Source organism: Arachis ipaensis, chromosome B3 (assembly GCF_059453495.1).
Source record: "Arachis ipaensis isolate K30076 ecotype BB chromosome B3, ASM5945349v1, whole genome shotgun sequence".
Classification (NCBI taxonomy): domain Eukaryota; kingdom Viridiplantae; phylum Streptophyta; class Magnoliopsida; order Fabales; family Fabaceae; genus Arachis; species Arachis ipaensis.
In genome coordinates, this window is record NC_142438.1 from 88,025,467 (window position 1) to 88,047,091 (window position 21,625).

Consider the following 21,625-nt stretch of genomic DNA (forward strand, 5'->3'; position numbering starts at 1 on the left):
TTTACGTTTTATTTATCTTTTAATTATCAAAACTCATAACCAATTAAACCTGCCTGACTAAGATTTACAGGATGACCATAGCTTGCTTCAAGCCAACAATCTCTGTGGGATCGACCCTTACTCGCGTAAGGTTTTATTACTTGGATGACCCAGTGCACTTGCTGGTTAGTTGTACCGGAGTTGTGAAAAGTGTGATCACAATTCCGTGCACCAAGTTTTTGGCGCCGTTGCCGGGGATTGTTCGAGTGTGAACAATTGACGGTTCATCTTGTTGCTTAGATTGGGTAATTTTATTTTATGTTTAAGCTTTTTATTTTTATTTTCAAAAAAAAAATTTGTTTTCGAAAAATTCGTAAATTTTTTTATGAATGAATTCCTCCTTAGAGCTTCATGATGATATGTTGAAGCCTGGCTGGCTATTAAGCCATGTTTAATCTTTTGGACTGAGGTTTCCACTTATCATTGCAGGAGCCTTTAGATTCTTAGTTATTGGATTGTTGTATTTAATGCTATGCTAAAGCTTGGCTGGGCATTTGGCCATGTCTAATCTTTTGGACCGAAGCTTTAGACTAATATTACAGGAATCTTGGAATTCTTATTAAAATTTTTTTTTGAATTTCTTATTTCTCTTTTTCCAAAATAATTTTTCGAAAAATATACAAAAAAATTAATAAAATCATAAAACCAAAAAATTTTTTGTGTTTCTTGTTTGAGTCTTGTGTCAAATTTTAAGTTTGGTGTCAATTGCATGTTTTTAATTTTTCTTAAAATTTTCGAAAATTCATGCATTATGTTCTTCTTTGATCTTCAAGTTGTTCTTGATGATTTTTCTTGTTTGATCTGTAATTTTTCTTGTTTTGTGTTTTTTCTTGTTTTTCTTATGCATTTTCGAATTGTTAGTGTCCCTAGTACAAAAGTTCTTAAGTTTGGTGTCTTGCATGTCTTTCTTTTCTAAAAATATTTTCAAAAATATGTTCTTGATGTTCATCATGATCTTCAAAGTGTTCTTGGTATTCATCTTGACATTCAAAGTGTTCTTGCATGCATTATTTGTTTTGATCTTAAATTTTTATGTTTTGTTTCATTTTGTTATTTTTCTCTCTCCTCATTAAAAATTCAAAAGTCAAAAAAATATCTTTTCCTTATTCTTCTCATAATTTTCGAAATTTTGAGTTGACTTCGTCAAAAAAATTTTAAAATTTAGTTGTTTCTTTTTAGTCAAGTCAAAATTTTAATTTAAAAACTTTATCTTTTCAAATATTTTTCAAAATCAATTCTTTTTCATTTTTTTATGATTTTCGAATTTCATTCTTAAAAATTTTCAAAATCTTTTTCATTTTTCTTTTAATGTTTTCGAAAATTTTAAAACTAATTTTTCAAAATCTTTTTCTTAATTTTATTTCATATTTTCAAAAATTCTTGCTAACAATTAATGTTTTGAGTCAAAAAAATTCAAGTTTGTTACTTTTTTGTTAAGAAAGGCTCAATCTCTAAATTCTAGAATCATACCTTTTAATTTCTTGTTAGTCAAGTCATCAACTTTAATTTTAAAAATCAAATCTTTTTAATTTCTTTTTCAATTATTTTTCAAAATAAATTTCAATCATATCTTTTTAAAATTTTAATTTCAAAATCTTTTTCTAACTTCTTATCTTTTCAAAATTTGTTTTCAAATCTTTTTCAACAAACTACTTGACTTGTTTGTTTTAATTTTAAAAATTTACTATTTCTTATCTTTTTCAAAACCACCTAACTTCTTTTCCACTTCCAATTTTCGAAAATCACTAATCACTTTTTCAAAATTCTTTTTAATTAACTAATTGTTTTAAATTCTAATTTTATTTTATTTCTTTTAATATTTTCGAACACTAACTAAATAATTAAAATAAAAACAAAAATATTTTTCTTTTGTTTTACTTAAAAATTTTTTCGAATAATCTCTCTCTCATCTCTTTCTATTTATTTTATTTAATTACTAACACTTCTCTTCTACTCATAATTCAAACCCTTCTCTCTTCTTTCTATTCAAATTACTCATCTCCTCTCTCTTCTCATTCTTCTATTCTTCTATTCTTATACTCACATAAAGAAATCTCTATACTGTGACATAGAGGATTCCACTATTCTCTTTATTCTCTTCTTTTTCATATGAGCAGGAACAAGGATAAGAATAATCTTGTTGAAGCTGATCCTGAACCTGAAAGGACTCTGAAGAGAAAGCTAAGAGAAGCTAAAGCACAACACTCCGGGGAGGACCTTATAGAAAATTTCGAAAAAGAAGCAGACATGACAGCCGAACCCAACAACAATGGTGGAGATGCAAGGAAGATGCTGGGTGACTTTACTGCACCAACTTCCAACATCTATGGAAGAAGCATCTCAATTCCTGTAATTGGAGCAAACAACTTTGAGCTTAAGCCTCAATTAGTTTCTCTAATGCAGCATAATTGCAAGTTTCATGGACTTCCATTGGAAGATCCTTATCAGTTCTTAGCTGAATTCTTGTAAATCTGTGACACTGTTAAGACCAATGGGGTTAATCCCGAGGTCTACAGACTTCTGCTTTTCCCCTTTGCTGTAAGAGACAGAGCTAGGATATGGTTGGACTCACAACCTAAAGAAAGCCTGAACTCTTGGGAAAAGTTGGTCAACGCTTTCTTGGCCAAATTCTTTCCACCTCAAAGGATGAGCAAGCTTAGAGTGGAAGTCCAAACCTTCAGACAGAAGGAAGGTGAATCCCTCTATGAAGCTTGGGAAAGATACAAGCAATTGATCAAAAGGTGTCCTTCTGACATGCTTTCAAAATGGAGCATCTTATGTATATTCTATGATGGTCTGTCTGAATTGTACAAGATGTCATTGGACCACTCTGCTGGTGGATCTCTTCATCTGAAGAAAACACCTGCAGAAGCCCAGGAACTCATTGAAATGGTTGCAAATAACCAGTTCATGTATACTTCTGAAAAGAAATCCTGTGAATAATGGAATGACTCAGAAGAAAAGTGTTCTTAAGATTGATGCTCTGAATGCCATATTGGCTCAGAATAAAATATTAACTCAGTAAGTTAATATGATTTCTCAGAATCTGACTGGAATGCAAGCTACATCCGGTAGTACTAAAGAAGAAGCTTATAACTCTGAGAATCCTACAATGGAAGTAGTGAATTACATGGAAAAATCCTATGGAAACACTTACAATCCTTCTTGAAGGAATGATCCTAATTTCTCATGGAAGGATCAGCAGAAGCCTAATCAAGGCTTCAATAATAATAATGGTGGGAAAATTTGGTTTGGCAACAGTAAGCCTTTTCCATTATCTTCTCAGCAACAGACAGAGAATTCTAAGCAGAGCCTCTCTGACTTAGCAACCATAGTCTCTGATCTATCTAAGACCACTCTCAGATTCATGACTGAAATAAGGTCCTCCATCAGAAATTTGGAGGCACAAGTGGGTTAGCTGAGTAAAAGAGTTACTGAAACCCCTTCTAGTACTCTCCCAAGCAATACAGAAGAGAATCCTAAAAGAGAGTGCAAGGCCATAACTATAGCCAAAGTTGCCGAACCTGGAGAGAGTAAAAAGGCTGTGATTTCCAGTGAGGAAGACCTTGCTGGACGTCCACTGACCAGTAAGGAGTTCCCTAATGAGGAACCAAAGGAATCTGAGGCTCATACAGAGACCATAGAAATTCCACTGAACTTACTGTTGTCATTCATGAGCTCTGATGAATATTCTTCCTCTGAAGAGGATGAAGATATTGTTGAAGAGCAGGTTGCTCAGTATCTAGGAGCAATCATGAAGCTGAATGCCGAGTTATTTGGTAATGAGACTTGGGAGGATGAACCTCCATTGCTCATCAATGAACTGAATGCCTTGGTTCAGCAGAAATTACGTCAAAAGAAACGGGATCCCGGATGGTTCTTAATTCCTTGCACCATAGGCACCATGACCTTTCAGAAGGCTCTGTGTGACCTTGGTTCAAGCATTAACCTCATGCCACTCTCTGTAATGGAGAAACTAGGGATCTTTGAGGTACAAGTGATGAGAGGACTTTTGCGTGGTTTAGAATTCATAAATGAATTCTCGTTGTAAAGTATAGTTTCTAAACCAATCAATAATCCTTTCATACAAAAGATTGTTTGTCACTAAAACAAACCCCTAAATTTATAAACCGAAGTATTGAACCTTGGGTCGTTCTCCCTAGGAATTGCAATAAAGTGTCTTGTTATTGGTTATGGAGCATGTTTTGGGGTTTTTGATAAGAGACATGAAATGTAAATGACAATGAAAATAAACTAACAACTACAAAGGTCTTGACAAAGGTTGGTGGTCAAGGATCTCTATCCTTATCACTAACCACAACATGAGAATCGGCAAGGATCAATCCCACTAAGTCAACCCCTAACTAATAGTAGAGGAAAGTTAAGTAAGCTATATCAATCCAAGTCCATAAGTCCTAGTTCTCCACCAAATCAATTAGTGAGATCTAGAGTTAATGGCTCCCAATCGTCAATCACTTTGATATTAGTAACTCAAGAGTTCCTAAGTTACCTTCCCAAGCCAAGAGCATAAAATTCTACTCTAAAATCCAACCAAACATTTTACCAAACACTTGGAAGGAATAAAAGGAAAGCATAGTAAAATTGCAAGGAAAGTAAATCTACACTACTCAATTTCAAGGAATTAAACAACAACAAAGCAAATCAACGATAAAGGAACATGAACCATAAATTGCATTAAAGGAAAATGGAAGAACAAAAGTGAATCAACATAAAACTAAAGAATTACATGAATTAAATGCTAAACTAGAGAGAAGAGATGTAGAAGAAGAAAAATTACAAAAGAAAAAGTAAATCAAAGGATGAAATTAATCTAGATTTAAGAATTCCTAATCTAGATCTAACCTACTCCTAATTCTAGAGAGAAGAGAGAGCTTCTCTCTTTATAAACTAATTTGTCCTCTAAAACTAATCTAATGTGTGTAATGTATGTCATACCACTTCAATCCTTGGGTTAAATAGCATCAGAAATGAGTTGGATTGGGCCCACAACGCTTCTAAAATCGCTAGCCACGAATTGCACTAAGTGAACTATGTGCAACCATCGGCGCGTACGCGTACTATGTGCGTGTGCACCCCTAAACATGATGCAAATATGGCAAATTTTATACCATTTTGAAGCCCTGGATGTTAGCTTTCCAACACAACTAGAACCTCATCATTGGGACCTCTGTAGCTCAAGTTATGGTCAATTAAGTGCGAAGAGGTCGGCTTGACAGCTTTTGCGATTCCTTCATTTCTTCATGAGTTCTCCATTTTTACATGTTTTTTCTTCATTCCCTTGATCCAATCTTTGCCTCCTAAATCTGAAATCATTTAACAAACATATCAAGGCATCTAATGGAATCAAAGTGAATTAAATTTAGCTATTTTAAGTCCTAAAAGCATGTTTTTACTCTTAAGCACAATTAAAGGAGAATTTACAAAACCATGCCATTTCATTGAATAAATGTGGGAAAAGATGATAAAACCCTCTAAATTCAACACAAGATAAACCCTACAAATAGGGTTTATCAACAAATTGCAAGAATCTCACTAGAGATGGCAGACAAATCAATGAAATAGGCTTATGGACTTGTAGGGGATGTTTTAGTAAAGGTTGAAGGCTTTTACATCTCTGCTGACTTCATAATCCTAGACACCAGGAAGGATGAGGATGAATCCATCATCCTTGGAAGACCCTTCCTAGCCACAGCAAGGGCTATGATTGATGCGGATAGAGGAGAGTTAGTCCTTCAATTGAATGAGGACTACCTTGTGTTTAAGGCTCAAGGATCTTCTTCTGTAAACATGGAGAAGAAGCATGAAAAGCTTCATCCAATTCTCTCCATACAGAGTCAAACAGAGCCCCCACACTCAACTTCTAAGTTTGGTGTTGGGAGGCCACCATTAAGCTACGAGTCTCTGTGAAGCTCTCTAAGAGCTCACTGTCAAACTATTGACATTAAAGAAGCGCTTATTGGGAGGCAATCCAATATTATTTAATTATAATTATTTTTTTATAGACATTTGTTTTCCATTGCCATGTTATGTTTTCTTTAGGTTGATGATCATGTGGAGTCATAAAAATAGCTACAGAATTAAAGAGGAATAAAAAATAGCATCAAAAATAGCACACCCTGGAGGACAGGCTTACTGGCGTTTAAACGCCAGTAAGGACAGCAGAGTGGGCGTTTAACGTCCAGTCTGGCAGCATTCTGGGTGTTAATCACCAGATATGGCAGACAGACTGGCGTTTAACGCCAGAAAAGGGTGTCTGACTGGCGTTAAACGCCAGAATTGGTAGACAGACTTGCGTTTAACGCCAGAAAAGGGTGTCTGGCTAGCGTTAAACGGAAGAAAGGGGCATCAACCTGGCGTTTAACGCCAGGAAAGGTAGCAGAGCTGGTGTTAAACGCCAGAAATGGCACACAGAGGGCGTTTAAACGCCAGAAAGGTGCAGGGAGTAGAATTTCTTGACACCTCAGGATCTGTGGACGCCACAGGATCCCCACTTACCCCAACTTACTCTCTCTCCTCTTCACACCTCTCCATAACACTCTTCCCCAAATACCCTTGACCAATCACATCAATACTTATTCCCCAAATACCATTCACCTATCAAGTCCTACCCTCTTCCCCATAATCTTTTCACCACTCACATCCATCCACTATTCCCCAAAAACCCATCATAAAACCCCACCTACCTCACCATTCAAATTCAAAACATTTCCCTCCCAAACCCAACCCCCTCTTACATGAATTCCCTCTCTCTCTTTCCCTATAAATACCCCCTCCTTACCACCTTCAATTTCACACATCATAAACACTTAAACCCCCCTTGGCCGAATTCAAACACCCCTCTATCTCCTCCATTTCTTCTTCTTCTCCTCCTTTCTTTTTTCTTTTGCTCGAGGACGAGCAAACCTTTTAAGTTTGGTATGGGAAAAAGCTCTGCTTTTTGTTTTTCCATAACCATAATGGCACCAAAGGCCGGATAAACCTCTAGAAAGAGGAAAGGGAAGGCTGTTGTTTCCACCTCCGAGTCATGAAAGATGGAGAAATTCATCTCAAAGGTCCATCAAGAGCACTTCTATGAAGTTGTAGCCAAGAAAAAGGTGATCCCCGAAAGTCCCCTTCATGCTCAAAAAGAGTGAATATCTGGAGATCCGACGTGAGATTCGGAGAAGAGGTTGGAAAGCTCTCACCAACCCCATCTAACAAGTCGGAATCTTAATGGTTCAAGAGTTCTATGTTAATGCATGGATCACTAAAAATGATGATCAAAGTATGAACCCAAACCCAAAGAATTGGCTCACAATGGTTAGAGGGAAATACTTGGATTTCAGTCCAGAAACCGTGAGGTTGGCATTCAACTTGCCAATGATGTAAGGAGATCCTCATCCTTTCACTAGAAGGGTCAACTTTGATCAACGGTTGGACCAAGTCCTCATGGACGTCTGTATGGAAGGAGCTCAATGGAAGAGAGACTCCAAAGGCAAGCCGGTTCAACTGAGAAGGCTTAACCTCAAGCCTGTGGCTAGAGGATGGTTAGAGTTCATCCATAAAGCTATTAGGAGCAACTCAACACCTCTTTAGGAAATTTAAGTTCCAACATGAAATAACTAAGGATGGAGCACCAAGAGCACTCCATTATCCTCCATGAAATCAGAGAGGACCAAAGAGCCATGATGGAGGAGCAACAAAGGCAAGGAAGAGATATTGAGGAGCTAAAGCACTCCATAGGATCTTCAAGAGGAAGAACTAGCCGCCGTCACTAAGGTGGACCCGTTCTTTAATTTTCTTGTTCTTATTTTTTTCTGTTATCGGTTTTTGATGCCAAGATATTTTGGCCAGTTTCACTGACCTTTTTCTTTACTGTTTTAGGGTAGTTTCATGCATTTTCTTAATTAATAAGCAAGTTTTGGGTAGATAATCACTTACATCTTGATTCAAGCAAACATTGTGAATTTTATATGATTTTATGAGAATTATGCATGAATTGAGAGATAAAATAGATGATGCATGATCTCATGAGTTAGAACCTAGCTTTGATGCACTTTACTTGCTTGATTTTAGGACAAAGGAAGCAAGGAAGATGCCACGTTAGTCTAACTAACGTGACCATTAACATGGAATGGGAGCTAGCTTGCAACGTTAATGAGAAAAGTTATCGCCAATAATGCCTTCGTGAGCCAACATAGCCCACATTAGTTGCCACGTTAACTATATTAACGTGGAAGCTAACGTGGAGGAGAAGTAAAGCTCCAACGTTAGTGGTAAAAGTGAATGCCACTAACGTTGGAAAAAGGGGCACACTTAGCCACGTTAAGAGTCACGTTAATTACATTAACGTGAACTCTAACATGGAAGGAACAAAGAAGTGCCAACGTTAGTGACACTCGCCTTTGTCAGTAACGTTGGACCAAGCCACCATTAGCCATGTTAGTTGCCACGTTAGTTACATTAATGTGGAAGCTAATGTGGAGGAAAGAATTGATGAGCTAACGTTAGTGACACTCACCTTTGTCACTAACGTTGGAGATGGCAATCACCACCACGTTAGTGGCCACGTTAATACAATTAACATGAGGCACTAACATGAAGAGGGGCGTTCGGAGCATTAGTGACAAAGGTAAGTGTCACTAATGCTCTCGAGGCTGAGGCATACCCACGTTAGGAGTCATGTTAGCTACACTAACATGGACTCTAACGTAGGGAGGAAGGGCAACAAGCAAACGTTATTGGAAAAGGTGAATGCCAATAATGTTTGCGAAGGACCAAGAGGCAACATTAGTGGTCACGTTAGTGCCACTAACGTTGAAGTTAACGTGGACCATCTTGGGTTAGGAACGTTAGTGAAAAAGGTGATCGTCACTAACGTTCTCGAACCCACATTTTCACTTAACGTTAACACCACTAACGTCCTAACTAACGTCCATGCCTAACTCACACTTTCTCTGCAAGCAAAGTTGAGCCCACTGAAGACTGCAATTGCTTCAACTCAAAGATCCAAAGGCCCATATCCAAGAGTTGAAGATCCAACTAGAAGATCAAAAGAGTAGTATATATAGGAGTAGTTTTAAACTAGTAAAGGGAGCTTTTGGCATTTTGGAGAACTAAGCTCTGTATATTTTACTTTCTCTGCAACTTCTAGTTTTAGTTTTCATAATGTACTTTACACTTACGCTTTCCATTCCCAGAGCTATGAACAACTAAACCCCTTTCATTGGGTTAGGGAGCTCTGTTGTAATTTGATGGATCAATAATAGTTTTCATTATTCTTCTTCTTTCTTTTCTCTTGATTTTACTAGAAAGCTTTCAATCTTTATCCTATTGAGTAGTTATCTTGGAAGAGAAGCTATTCATACTTGGATCTCTTCAGACCTTGGAAGAGGAATGAAGAGATCATGCTAGAAATGCTTTCTCATGTTGGACCAAATTGGGGTTTGGATGGATATGGTGACATATAATCCTAACAATACTTTGATTTGGGAATACATGTGGTATAATCAGTGACCATACTTCATCTCTTCTCATGAGAAATTAGACTAAGGAATTGGCTATTGATCAATATTTGAGAGATTGGGTTGCCAAGGAATTGGAATCCAATCACTTAAGATTGCCAAGGAGATCAATGAATGTATTGATTGAGGAATAGATGAGAATGAACTTGATCCGGAGAATATAACATCTCCTGAGCCCAATGAATCCCCCATTTCTGATCTTACCCATTCTCTTTACTTTCTGCCTTCTACTTTTATGTTCATCTTCCTCATTCCCCATTTAAGATTCAGCAATTTACTTTCCGTCATTTACATTCAGTCCTTTATTTCCAGCAATTACATTTTCTGCCATTTACTTTTCCACCATTTAATTTCCTGCAATTCCCCAATCAAATTCTACTTAGCTCAACTAGAACATTCCTCCAATTAAAGTTGCTTGACCAATCAATTCCTGTAGGATTCGACCTCACTCTATTGTGAGTTTTTACTTGACGACAATTCGGTATACTTGCCGAGGGAAATCAGTTGAGAGACAAGTTTCCGTGCATCAAGTTTATGGTGCCGTTGCCGGGGATTGATTTTGTATCAACAATGATTAAATTGGTGGATAACTAGATTGAGCAATTTTCTTTTGTTTGATTTAATTTCTGTTTGATTGATTTAGTTTCAGTTTCAGTTATTTTCTTCCCTTTACCCTACCCGTTTGTGGTGTTCTCTTATTTGTTACAATTCAGTTCACTAACCCACTAACTGTTTGATATATTGCATCACTCACACTAACAGTATTTTTTTTAAGAGTACTCTCTATCTCCCTTTTGCTTTGGCATTGCTGGTTGTATGACAGGTAGAAGAAGCGGGGCTTCAACTTCCTTTGATTCTGAACCTGAGAGGACCTTCCTTAGATTAAGGAGGGAAGCAAGAGGAAAGAGAGTTGTTGGTGCTGAGGAAGAGGAAGAGTACTTTGAACCAGACATAGATGAGAATATGGAGAACCATCATGAAGAAGAGGCTCACAACCATGATAGAGAAGGTCCAACGTATCATGCTGGGTAAGAGAGAAGAGTTCTGGGATCTTACATAAATCCAAACCCAGGAAACTGTGGAAGTAGCATCCAAAAGCCAACCATACATGCCAATAACTTTGAACTAAAGCCACAGCTCATCACCCTTGTTCAGAATAACTGTTCATTTGGAGGAAGTATCCAAGAAGACCCCAATCAACATCTCACTACACTCCTGAGGATATACGATACTGTGAAGTCTAATGGTGTTCATCCTGACACCTATAGTTTGCTTTTGTTCCCCTTTTCACTCAAGGACAAAGCATCTAAATGGCTGGAATCTTTCCCAAAGGAGAGTTTAACAACCTGGGAAGATATGGTGAACAAATTCTTGGCAAGATTCTATCCTCCTCAATGGATCAACAGGTTGAGAGCTGAGGTACAAACCTTCAGGCAACAAGATGGTGAAACTCTCTATAAAGCATGGGAGAGGTTTAAGGACTTGACAAGAAGGTGCCCGCTAGATATGTTCAATGAATGGGTGCAGTTACACATTTTCTATGAAGGTCTTTCTTATGAATTGAAGAAGGCAGTAGACCACTCATCAGGGGGATCTCTGAACAAGAAGAAGACCATTGAAGAAGCCATAGATGTCATTGAGACTGTAGCTGAGAATGACTACTTCTATACTTCTGAAAGAGGCAACACTAGAGGAGTGATGGAGCTAAACAACGTAGATGCACTGCTGGCTCAAAATAAGATAATCACCAAGCAGCTGGCTGACCTTACCAAGAAGATGGAGAGGAACCAAGTAGCAGCAATCACCACCTCATCAGCAGGTCAAGAAGGAGTGAATACAGAAGCAGAGGGTGATCAGGAACAAGCCAACTATATTGGAAACTCACCTAGGCAGACCCATGATCCATACTCCAAAACTTATAATCCTAGTTGGAGGAACCACCCAAACTTTGGGTGGGGAAATCAACAAGATCAAGGCCAAGATCAGAGACGTCACAACCCCAACAACAATGCAGTTCACCAACATCCCACACAGAGATCATATCAGCACCCACCTAACAACACCTCTCAACATCCATATCATACCAAAGTGGCCATTCTCATCCCTCCAACCCCAACTCACCATCATCCGAAGATAGACTCTCAAGAATTGAGACTCTACTTGAAGGCATATGTAAGGAACTCCAAGATAACAAGGTGTTCAAGGAGGAGGTGCGAGCCAATATCAAAAACCAGGGAGACACCATTAAGAGGCTAGAATTTCAAGTGGGATACCTCTTTGAGAAGATTCCCAAGCCTACTGACAGCTTCCCAAGTGACACAGAGAAAAACCCAAGAGGTGAAGCAAAGAAAGTAAGATGGGAAGAATGCAAGATGGTCACTATAAGTGATAGGGAGACTGAGGAAGAGCTAAACAAACCATTCAGACACTATGGAGATACTTCAGCAGAGAAGCAGGAAGAAGGTCACCAAGAAACCAAAATTACACAGAAGGAGATGCTGAAACTCTATGCACCTTTTCCCCAAAGACTCAAAGGTGGTGTAGAAAAGAGAATATACTAAAAGTTCCTTGATACGTTTGCATCTCTCCATGTAAACATACCATTCATCAAGGCTCTCCAACAAATGCCCTCATACATTAAGTATATGAAGGAGCTGCTGACCAGGAAAAGCTCACTCAAGGGAGGGCAAACAATAGTGATGAATAAGGAGTGCATTGCACTCATTCAACTAGAGTTGCCTATAAAAAGGAAGGACCCAGGGAGTTTTCACATCCCCTGTGCCATAGGAGAAACAATGTTTGATAAAGGACTCTGTGACCTGGGAGCAAGCATCAACTTAATGCCTTTATCCCTTATGAAGAAGCTGCAGATCAATGAGCTAATGTCCACAGACGTAGTCATCAGTCTGGCTGACAAAACTAAAAAACAAGCAGTAGGAGTGGTTGAAAACGTGTTGGTGAAGGTTGGGAACTACTTTCTTCCCACAGACTTTGTCATATTGGAAATAGAAGAGAGTCACCTTCACCCAATCATATTGGGAAGACCATTCCTAGCTACAGCCAGAGCGCTCATAGATGTGGAGCGAGGAGAGCTAATATTGAGGATACATGACAAACAACTCGCATTCAATGTCTTCAAACCCTCACAAGAAGCAGATCAAGAAAACAAGGAACCAAGGGGGGAGCACGAGAGAGCACTGGTGGAAGAAACAAGCATTGAAGCACAAGCTATACACCTGGGAATCCCTTTGGTTGATGAACAAGACAGTCAGCAGTTGTCACAGCTAAAGGAAAACCAGGAGGAACCTAAACCACCAGAGTCATATGAGACTAGCAACAAAATTTCCTTCGAAAAAAAGGCCACATAGAGCAGGGCAACATCAAAAGGAACAAAGAAGAAGGCACCAAGGAGATGGAGGAACAAGAAGATCCCTACAAAGGACTTCTCTCCAGGGGATAAAGTGATCTCAGCTTATTTCCCAGATATCCCACCTCATCTTCCCACCATCCCATCTCAGCTACCTAAAGTTTTCACCATCAACAGAATTCTCTCCTTAGAACATGTGGAGATTCTTGATGAAGCCAATAGAGATAGATTTACTGCGAGGGGGGGAGATTTAAAGCATTACCAACCACCCTAACAAAGTCAGAATGTCAAGCTAGTGACGCTAAAGAAGCGCTTCATGGGAGGCAACCCATGTTTTATATGCTTTAAAGTAGTTAATAATGCAAGGTTCATGAATTCCAAATCAACTTTGACATACACTTGAATGAATCCTTTTATGCAGCACATGGTGAAGAACAAGTTTGGTGTTCAAGGCATACTAAGAAGAGCATAAATGCAATTCATCTCATGTTACTCTTAGAGCCTTGAACAAAACTTTTTACACCACATGGACACAAACTAAGTTTGGTGTCACCAATGTTGCATACATGAACAATTAAAAAGTCAGTTGGTTTGCATTCATTAATAGCACTTAGTTAGTTAGAAACAAAAACTTTAAAAGTAGTTATCCCAAATTTTTTTTAATTTTGCCGCCACTTTCCATAATTTCATTAATCACATCCCTTTTATTTTGTAGGAGAATTGATGGGACAATTGAAGGAGAAGGGTTCGGCCACCACAAAAGGAGAGGACTATACACGTGTCTTCAAGGGGAATGCCTTGGGAAATGTTGCCATGCAACATTGAAAGAATGCCACGCTTGGAAATCGAACCAACCCCATCATAAAGTTGATGATCCTTGTGCTCATCCCATGCTAAACCCCATCCGTTCATCATACACCCACTCCATCAATCCACACCTTTCATTCACTCACCACTTCCCTATATAAGTGGTTCTTATTCCATACTCCCTTTCACATTCCAATACCCACTCTTTACACTTCCCACTCTCGAAACCCAACTCCCCTTACTCCATCAAAGACACACTCTCCACCTTCACATATCAACTCCTACTCATGGCATCATCGAGCTCCAATAGGCAAAAGAGGACAAACAAGAGGGAGAGCATGAGCACCCCATGAGTAAAAGATGGTGGAGTTTCCTCATTGTCCTCTCTTTTTCAAGTTTTAAATAAGGAAAATCATGTATGAAATAGAACATGTTTCCATGGTAGTTTAAGATTTTCAATTCTGCCTTTAAGTTTGCATTGCTTAGGTCTATGCTTGCTAGTCTAATGTCACTGCTGCATTTTCACCTTACTTACTTGTATGCTTGTCCCTTAAGTTAAATAAAAAGAGATGTTATGAAAGACCAGAGTGAGGTTCAAATTGTGGAATAAGTCCTTAAGCTTGTGGTGTAGTAATTACTTAGCTAAGTTGGTTCACCAATAAGGTAGGAAGGCAACTATCTGTCCTGAATCATATGCTTGAAACACATCCCATGAGACTAGCTAAATAACAAGATCCTAATAAGAAAAAGGGAAAGAAAAATGAAAGTTGAGAAATAAAGAAAAAGAGTAAGAAATAAGGCTAGGAACCAAGGGTTGAATCTTGAGGCATGTGTCTGTGGTGCTCCTGTGTAAAGGATATACTTGGATGAATAAGCTCTCAGGGGTGCCTTATCACTTGGTAACTTGGGTTAACTAACCCGGGATTATCAGTTGAAAGTCCACTATCAAGAGTAACCTTTGCTACAGAACACTTAGTAATCCAAAGAGGTGCTGGACACGAAGGTCTCAAGAAGGAAAATAACAAACTATGTGCCTGTGGTGTGTATGTATGGGGGAAAGAGACTTGAGGGAGTAAGTCCTTAGGGGTGTCTTAACACCCAGCACCTTGGACCAACTGGTTCGGGAGTGCCGACTGAAAGCTTATCTTAAAGAGTCGCCCTCTCACAAAGCACCTAGTCTAAGAACACAATTAAATCCTGAAAAGATAAAGGGATCAATGAATAAAAGTCTCATTGGGTGCTATCAAGTGAGTATTCCGGGGCATGATAAAGGTCTGAAAGCCAGTGAAGGAATGAACCTAAGTTGCTATGCATGAAACCCCATAAAACCAAGGACATGACTTCCACAATAATGACTCATTTTTCTTGTCATTTCATTCATCATTCTCATGTTTCAGTACTTGCTTAGGGACAAGCAAGCTTTAAGTTTGGTCTTGTGATGCCAGGGCATTTTGGCCAATTTTACTGACCTTTTTCTTTACTGTTTTAGGGTAGTTTCATGCATTTTCTTAATTAATAAGCAAGTTTTGGGTAGATAATCACTTACATCTTGATTCAAGTAAACATTGTGAATTTTATATGATTTTATGAGAATTATGCATGAATTGAGTGATAAAATAGATGATGGATGATCTCATGAGTTAGAACCTAGCTTTGATGCACTTTACTTGCTTGATTTCAGGACAAAGGAAGCAAGGAAGATGCCACGTTAATAGCCACGTTAGTCTAACTAACGTGACCAATAACGTGGAATGGGAGCTAGCTTGCAACGTTAATGAGAAAAGTGATCGCCAATAACGCCTTCGTGAGCCATCATAGCCCACGTTAGTTGCCACGTTAACTATATTAACGTGGAAGCTAACGTGGAGGAGAAGTAAAGCTCCAACGTTAGTGGTAAAAGTGAATGCCACTAACGTTGGAAAAAGGGGCACACTTAGCCACGTTAATTACATTAACGTGAACTCTAACATAGAAGGAACAAAGAAGTGCCAACGTTAGTGACACTCACCTTTGTCACTAATGTTGGACCAAGCCATCATTAGCCACGTTAGTTACATTAACGTGGAAGCTTACGTGGAGGAAAGAATTGATGAGCCAACGCTAGTGACACTCACCTTTGTCACTAACGTTGGAGATGGAAGTCACCACCACGTTAGTGGCCACGTTAATACAATTAACGTGAGGCACTAACGTGAGGAGGGGCGTTTGGAGCGTTAGTGACAAAGGTAAGTGTCACTAACGCTCTCGAGGTTGAGGCATGCCCACGTTACGAGTCACGTTAGCTAGACTAACGTGGACTCTAACGTAGGGAGGAAGGGCAACAAGCAAACGTTATTGGAAAAGGTGAATGCCAATAACGTTTGCGAAGGACCAAGAGGCAACGTTAGTGGTCACGTTAGTGCCACTAACGTTGAAGTTAACGTGGACCATCTTAGGTTAGGAACGATAGTAAAAAAGGTGATCGTCACTAACATTCTCGAACCCACATTTTCACTTAACGTTAACACTACTAACGTCCTAACTAACGTCCATGCCTAACTCACACTTTCTCTGCAAGCAAAGCTGAGCCCACTGAAGACCTGCAACTGCTTCAACTCAAAGATCCAAAGGCCCATATCCAAGACTTGAAGATCCAACTAGAAGATCAGAAGAGTAGTATATATAGGAGTAGTTTTGAACTAGTAAAGGGAGCTTTTGGCATTTTGGAGAACTAAACTCTGTATATTTTACTTTCTCTGCAACTTCTAGTTTTAGTTTTCATAATGTACTTTACACTTACGCTTTCCATTCCCAGAGCTATGAACAACTAAACCCCTTTCATTGGGTTAGGGAGCTCTGTTGTAATTTGATGGATCAATAATAGTTTTCATTATTCTTCTTCTTTCTTTTCTCTTGATTTTACTAGAAAGCTTTCAATCTTCATCCTATTGAGTAGTTATCTTGGAAGAGAAGCTATTCATACTTGGATCTCTTCAGACCTTGGAAGAGGAATGAAGAGATCATGCTAGAAATGCTTTCTCATGTTGGACCAAATTGGGGTTTGAATGGATATGGTGACATATAATCCTAACAATACTTTGATTTGGGAATACATGTGGTATAATCAGTGACCATACTTCATCTCTTCTCATGAGAAATTAGACTAAGGAATTGGCTATTGATCAATATTTGAGAGATTGGGTTGCCAAGGAATTGGAATCCAATCACTTAAGATTGCCAAGGAGATCAATGAATGTATTGATTGAGGAATAGATGAGAATGAACTTGATCCGGAGAATATAACATCTCCTGAGCCCAATGAATCCCCCATTTCTGATCTTACCCATTCTCTTTACTTTCTGCCTTCTACTTTTATGTTCATCTTCCCCATTCCCCATTTAAGATTCTACAATTTACTTTCGATCATTTACATTCAGTCCTTTATTTCCAGCAATTACATTTTCTGCCATTTACTTTCCCGCCATTTAATTTCCTGCAATTCCCTAATCAAATTCTGCTTAGCTCAACTAGAACATTCCTCCAATTAAAGTTGCTTGACCAATCAATCCCTGTGGGATTCGACCTCACTCTATTGTAAGTTTTTACTTGACGACAATTCGGTATACTTGCCGAGGAAAATCTGTTGAGAGACAAGTTTTTGTGCATCAGTTTTTATGCTTTATGTTGTGTCTATGTTCTTGTCTTTATTACATGATCATCAGTGTTTAAGTGTCTATGTCTTAAAGCTATGAATGTTCTATGAATCCTTCACCTTTCTTAAATGAAAAATGTTTTCTGAAAAAGAAAAAGTACATGAATTGCGAATTCTATCTTGAAAATAGTTTAATTATTTTGATGTGGTGGCAATACTTTTTGTTTTCTGAATGAATGCTTGAACAGTGCATATTTTTTATAGTGAAGTTTATGAATGTTAAAATTGTTGGCTCTTGAAAGAATAATGAAAAAAGAGAAATGTTATTGATAATCTGAAAAATCATAAAATTGATTCTTGAAGCAAGAAAAAGCAGTGAAAAACACAAAGCTTGCAAAAAAAAAAGGCAAAAAATAAAGAAAAAGAAAAAGCAAGCAAAAAAAGCTAGTAACCCTTTAAACTAAAAGGCAAGGGTAAAAAGGGATCCAAGGCTTTGAGCATTAATGGATAGGAGGGCCCAAAGGAATAAAATCCTGGCCTAAGCGGCTAAATCAAGTTGTCACTAACCATGTGCTTCTGGCATGAAGGTGTCAAGTGAAAAACTTGAGACTGAGCGGTAAAGTCGTGGTCCAAAGCAAAAAGAGTGTGCTTAAGAACTCTGGGCACCTCTAACTGGGGACTCTAGCAAAGCTGAGTCACAATCTGAAAAGGTTCACCCAGTTATATGTCTGTGGCATTTATGTATCCGGTGGTAATACTGAAAAACAAAATACTTAGGGTCATGGCCAAGACTCATAAAGTAGCTGTGTTCAAGAATCAACATACTAAACTAGGAGAATCAATAACACTATCTGAATTCTGAGTTCCTATGGATGCCAATCATTCTGAACTTCAAAGGATAAAGTGAGATGCCAAAACTGTTTAGAAGCAAAAAGCTACTAGTCCTGCTAATCTAATTGGAACTAAGCTTCATTGATATTTTGAAATTCATTGTATTTTCTTTTCTTTTTATCCTATTTTATTTTTATTTTTTTAGGGACAAGCAACAATTTAAGTTTGGTGTTGTGATGAGTGGATAATTTATACGCTTTTTGGCATTATTTTTACATAGTTTTTAGTATGTTTTAGTTACTTTTTATTATATTTTTATTAGTTTTTATGCAAAAATCACATTTTTGGACTTTACTATGAGTTTTTGTGTTTTTCTATAATTTCAGGTATTTTCAGGCTAAAATTGAGGGACCTGAGCAAAAATCTGATTCAGAGGCTGAGAAAGCACTGTAGATGCTGTTGGATTCTGACCCTCCTGCACTCGAAGTGAATTTTATGGAGTTACAGAAGCCCAATTGGCACGCTTTCAATTGCATTGGAAAAGTAGACATCTTGGGCTTTCCATCAATTTTTAATAGTTCATACTTTGCCCTAGATTTGATGGCCCAAACTGGCGTTTAAACGCCAGCCAAAGACCCTTTTCTGTCGTAAAACGCCAGAACTGGCACCAAAACTGGAGTTTAACGCCCAAACTGGCATCCAAGCTGGCGTTTAACTCTAGAAAAGGCCTATGCACATGTAAAGCTCAATGCTCACCCAAGCACACACCAAGTGGGCCCCGGAAGTGGATTTATGCACTCTCTGCACTTAGTTACTCAATTTCTGTAATCGTTAGTAACTAGTTTAGTATAAATACTAGTCTTTCCTATTGTTTTAGGGGAGCTTATACCATTTTTCACATTTGGAGAGGCTGGCCATTCGGCCATGCCTAGACCTTTTTCTCTTATGTACTTTCTATGGTGGAGTTTCTACACCTCATAGATTAAGGTGCGGAGCTCTGCTGTTCTTCATGAATTAATGCAAGTACTATTGTTTCTCTTTCAATGCACGCTTACTTCTTCTCCAAGATATACTCTCGTACTTAATTCAGTTAAGTCAGAATGAAGGGGTGACCGGTGACAATCACCCACTATCTTCGTTACTCGCTTAGCCAAGATCCGTGTGCCTGACAACCACAAGCAGTCTACATGATGTTCAACGTAGTCATTGGATGACAGCCGGAGTATAATCTCTTGGGTCTCTAATCCATGGACCGAGTCCGTGATATTAGAACCTTCGTGGTAGAGGCTAGAACCAATTGGCAGCATTCCTGAGATCCGGAAAGTCTAAACCTTGTCTGTGGTATTTCGAGTAGGATCTGGGACGGAATGACTGTGACGAGCTTCAAACTCGCAAATGTTGGGCGCAGTGACTGTGTGTAAAAGGATAGAGAGATCCTATTCCAATACAAGTGAGAACCGACAGATGATTAGTCGTACGGTAGCTGTACCTGGTATTTTTCATCCGAGACAAGAAATCCTATAGTTGATTAGCTGTGCAGAAACCGTACTTGGACATTTTCACTGAGAGGATCATGCATCTTGCCATTGAAGGGAGCACGCATGATTGAATGAAGACAATAGGAAATCAGAGGTTCAGAAGCAACAAAGCATCTCCAAATGCTTATCTGAAATTCCCACCAATGAATTACATAAGTATCTTTATTTTAATTTACGTTTTATTTATCTTTTAATTATCAAAACTCATAACCAATTCAACCTGCCTGACTAAGATTTACAGGATGACCATAGCTTGCTTCAAGCCGACAATCTCTGTGGGATCGACCCTTACTCGTGTAAGGTTTTATTACTTGGACGACCCAGTGCACTTGCTGGTTAGTTGTACCAGAGTTGTGAAAAGTGTGATCACAATTCCGTGCACCAATTACCTCTTAACCCTATTCAGATATGTATGTTTATGATTTTGGGATATATTAATGCAAAGAATTACTTTTACCTTTAATTAATTTTCAGTTGTTATTTTATTTAGATTATCATGTCTTATTATTATTCCCCTTATATGCCTGTGAACGTTGTATTCATGTCAATGGAGTAGACTCCCAACTTGACTTGGGGGTTGATTAAAAGGAGACCCTGAGTTGGAATACTCAAGTGTTAGTTCAATTGGAAGTTGTTGGCTAACTCTCTAGTTACTAACACTAATCCTTTCATAAGGAGAGGATTAGGACTTGCGAATAAGAGTTAGCTCAATCACTTGACTTTTCTTTATTTAGTAAGGGTTAACTAAGTGAAAACAACAACCTCTTGCTATTCCACTTGGGAAAATCCAACAAGGATAGAACTTCCAATTAATCTTCCCCCGGTCAAGGCTTTTACTTTGATTATATAAATTCTCTTGCCAATTTTTATTGCTTTAATTTACAATCATTTATTTTTCTGTCCTCCAACTCTTAAAATTTCTCGGAAAACTCCTGACTAATAGAATAGCACTCTTTTGTCAACTCGTTGGGAGACGACCTGGGATTCCTACTCCCAGTATTTTTATTCTAATTTTGTGACAACCCTTCTAAATTGATAAGCGATTTTTTCGTCGGTTAGGAACTGTACTCCTAACGTTATTTCTATACTAATTTCTTAATTGGCTAACTTCCGCCCACATCACTAGCTTTTTAACAACTAGTTTAGTAAGTTAGCTAGGACTTATGGATTAAGGTCAATTATGCTTGCTTGACTTACTCCTCGATGGTTGGGATTTACTAGGCGAGATTGACTCATCATAATTACCATAGTTGTGGTTATGGCAATGATAGGATTCCTTGGATCCTCATTCCCAAGTCAAGGCTCTTTCTTGCATTTATAGCATTTTCACAAGTTTTGATCTTGTTTCCTTTTACTTTCATTAATTCCAATTTTGGTCGTTGCTTAGTTCCTTCATTGCTTAGTTCTTTTAATCTTTAGTTCTTTGATTGCACAAAACCCCTTTTGTCCCCTTAACAACCGAAAGCGTAACATTTCATTTGTATTCCTAGGGAGAACGATCCAAGGCTTGATTATTCTCGGTTAAATTGAATTAGAAATATTAAACTTTGATTTTGAGGATTGTTTGTTGGTTTGGACTATACTACCAACGAAGAAATTATTTTGCTAAATTTTTGAACCATCATGAACCTCTCTATCAAGTTTTTGGCACCGTTACCGGGGAGTGCAAACGGTGTTATATCTTTTGGTTGTTGTGAATATGTTAATAGTGTAAATAGCTTTTTTTGGTTGTTTGATTGTTTTGCCTAGTAGGATTTTGTTTATATTTTCTTGATGACTTTTTCACACCATCACCACAATGCACCCCAATGGAACCCAAACACTTACCTTTATAGTTACCAATCTCAAACACTATCCCCTCACTACATACAAAACCAAAACCCTTACC

At 38.2% G+C, this 21,625-nt stretch overlaps 2 non-coding genes across 2 annotated transcripts; both read right to left on the reverse strand.

Annotated features, from left to right (window-relative positions):
• Nucleotides 1–2,691: 2,691 nt before the first annotated feature.
• On the reverse strand, nucleotides 2,692–2,799 carry LOC148571486 (small nucleolar RNA R71). The gene has a single exon (XR_015908082.1). It is a non-coding gene; the product is annotated as a small nucleolar RNA R71 (small nucleolar RNA).
• Nucleotides 2,800–10,967: 8,168 nt separating this feature from the next.
• LOC148571487 (small nucleolar RNA R71) lies at nucleotides 10,968–11,074 on the reverse strand. Its single transcript, XR_015908883.1, has one exon. It is a non-coding gene; the product is annotated as a small nucleolar RNA R71 (small nucleolar RNA).
• Between the last annotated feature and the right edge of the window lie 10,551 nt (nucleotides 11,075–21,625).